The sequence below is a fragment of the Thunnus albacares genome, chromosome 11 (genome assembly GCF_914725855.1).
Source record: "Thunnus albacares chromosome 11, fThuAlb1.1, whole genome shotgun sequence".
Lineage (NCBI taxonomy): Eukaryota > Metazoa > Chordata > Actinopteri > Scombriformes > Scombridae > Thunnus > Thunnus albacares.
This window is the reverse complement of record NC_058116.1, coordinates 5,241,256-5,244,729: the sequence shown is the minus strand read 5'-3', so window position 1 is coordinate 5,244,729 and position 3,474 is coordinate 5,241,256.

Here is a 3,474-nt window from a genome sequence, read left to right as displayed (position 1 = left end):
GCTTTGAAAGGCCAAAAAAGGATATCCGCGTTTCAGCTGCACCAAAACTACATATCTGCTACATACAGACACACACACGATGGAAACGTGAGTCATTTTATGTCGCTTATGTGACATTAAGTGCAAACATTAAATGCTAATAATTCTTGGTAGTTGCCATCTAGAGTTTAAATTCATTAAATGTTACTCTGACTTTCTGAATAGCAGTGTGATGGTGTCAAACTTCAATGATATCAGAATCAAAATCATCTTTATAGGCCAAGTATGTTTACACATACAGTGGATCTCAATGTACTCAATGTACTCACAGAATAACACACAGAATAACAACACAACAATCTTCAGACATGTAAATAGGGAACGACTATATACACGTGAAACAGTGTCTGTGAACTGTAAACAGGATACAAATAGTGCAAACAAGTGAAGAGTGCTGAGATAAATATTAAATGGTTAAAAAAGACTATATTTTATTATTTTATATACATACCGTAGGTTTTTATAGACAGTATATACATTCTGTTCAGATATACAGTAGTGAGTAAAAAGTATTGCACATTTTGTATTTTAAACTAAAATAAATACTATAAGTTGTAGGTACAGTGAGTATTACAGTGTTTCAGGGTTATTGCACAGTGTCTCAGTTAAATGTGCATCGGGGGAGGGTGAGTGGGGACAACACTACAACACTGGGGACACAGAAATATTTGCAAGAGAAATATTTTGAAGTATTATACTGACGTCAGTAATTACATGCCAAGAATCCAAGTAGGTTATGACCTCACTGTAAGGTACGATTCTATTATACATATTTATAGGGATATTATACAAGGCATGAAATGATAAATTAAGTGAGCTAGTCATCTGGATTGGATTGTTTGTTTGCTTGTGCTTTTGTTGTTTTGTAATATAATACATCTGCTGCTGCTCTCATGTAATATATTAGGCGTAATCACTAACAAATTTCATGTTTAGTCTTGATATTTTTATGCACATTGAATTGGAACTGGTTAAATAAGACACTTAATGAAATGAATTTATTAGATGGTTTAACACAACGTTGTAAAAAAATACAGCTATGTGGTAGAATCACCATCATTTCACATTATTTTAAAAATAAAGACTTGTCACTTTTGTCATTATGGAATTAAATAGTAAAATTTAGTGTATTTCAGTGTATTTCCTACTAACATAAACTTGTAAAACTACATTTTGTGGAATCACCATCATTTGATTTTATTTTTTAAAAGAAAGACCTGACACTTTTGTGGCATTAAAGGATTTACTAGTAATATATATATTTTTTTTTAACAGATGTAAAAATACAGTCATGTTGTATGATCACTGGCATCGGCCCTGTTTGTAACAGGAAGCCCTGTGTTATGAAATTTGAATGTAAAATTAATTTCTTGGTCTGTTTTTACTAACAAAAGCCTGGAAAAATACAGACATGCTGTACAATAACAAATGTTGAACTTATATTTAAAAGAAAAATTGACTGAGGAATTTGATTGTAAATTCATTGCAGAAAATCTAAAAAAAAAAAGAAGAAGAAGAAGCTATTAACTGTAAATTTATAGACACTCAACAATATTCTTCAAAAATGTGAGAAGTGTGTAAAATGATGTAAAATTTTACAGCACATTAAATATAAATTTACTCTTTTTTTAACAGTATAGTGGAACAATTTTCTTATTTTAAGATAATAGATAACGGAGTGTTTCTCCTCAGACCTCAAGGCTAATGTTAAACTGTGATGGCGTTCATGATAACAGTAGCTGAGATGGTTGGTGGAGGGACGACCAACACAGCAGCACACTATTTTTGATAAGCTTCTCCGGCTCATACAACCACTGGTCTTTCCACCAGCCCAACCACCATGAAACTAGACCTCAGTCAGTGATGTTATTATGACTGATACAAGTGCGATATACAGTAATTCCTTGAAAGTTTTTGGTTTGCTGTTTTACATACTTGCTGTCTGGTTGTAATTTCCTGGAAACACTCAAGTAGTCGGTATGAAGTGCAGTTAAAAAACACCACAGTAATTCAAACTTAGCACCAAAGAAATGGACCTAATGTTAAAATCACAACACAAGAAAACAAGGATCTCACAGATCTCAATATTCAGCCACTGGATCTCTCAACAAAAAACAACACATCACCTCCTATTCTATTTGCTGAACTGTACACCAGCTGCCTCTACTGTTTTGTATGCATGTCCTGTGCAGCCTATATGCAAGAGGAAGATATGCAATTACACACTCTCCCACCACCACATGTACAGTATAGAAATGTGTCAGACATGTGCGGTTTCCTCATTGTCTGAGGTCTCTATCTTAATTGGATGGTGTTGTGTCTGGCCTGGCTGCTTCCTTAACAGCTGAACTTTCCCATGGAGCAGCTGCACAACTCCTCTATTCCATACCTCCCCTCATTACAAAGTGGCGATATATATACTATAAGTGATTATACTACACGCTGGGTAGGGTTACAATATGTTTGCAGGGCACACTCACAGCTCAACTCACGGTCCCTGAGACCTCTTGTTTCTGTAACATCTGCTCCTGATTTTTTTTTTCCCCTCCACCTTTTGCATCTGGTTGCATTTGCAGTACAAAATACAGACTATCATTCCATATTCATTATTGTTTCCCGAGGCACTGAGGCCGAGCTCTTTGGTGCGTCAGATTTAGAGACCTGAGCTGGTATGTTCTCTCACGCCTGGGTGATGGGAGATCTGGTCGGTGCAGCAGAGAGCGAGTGGTGGGAGATGGGTTTGTATGTTTGTTGGTATGTGTGTGTGTGTGTGTGTGTGTGTGTGCGTGTGTGTCTGTGTGTGTGTGTGTAAGCCTTCAGCTCCTGTTTCCTGGCCACCCAGTAGAGGTTGGTTTCTGCCTCCTCCTCTTTTCTTCTGCATTTAAGAGAAATTCCTTTCCTTGAATCACGGCAAGCAGGACTCTCCTGCTCTCTATTTCTTTGAGCTGTATGGTAAAATATGTGAATAATACAGTGTGTGGCGCTGGAGATCAGTGAGGTCAGAATGGTAGAGACTCCATTCTGTCAAATGAAGAATTCCTATAGTCACCAATAATGAAAACAAATTAAACATGCAGCACTTAAATGTGAAGTTTGGATTGAAGCATCCACCAGAAAAAGCAGTTAAAGTCATTGTTCATTAAAATGTAATTATGTATCAGTAAAGCCAAATAAATTCTAGAGACATTTTCATTTATATAACTCTTCTTGCATGTTGTTTTGCCTTTTACAAGAATTACTTTTTTCAAAATATGTTCACAAAATGTAATTTTACAGTACATGAGGGAGACTAAATGAATGTTACACCCCTTGAAAACAATGCATTGGTCCACTGGAATTAACATTAATATGAGGATGAATTCAGAAACCAAAAATACCTAACAAACTATTCACAGAGAAAAAGTACAGAGAACTGTATTTTCTGCAAATTCTAAA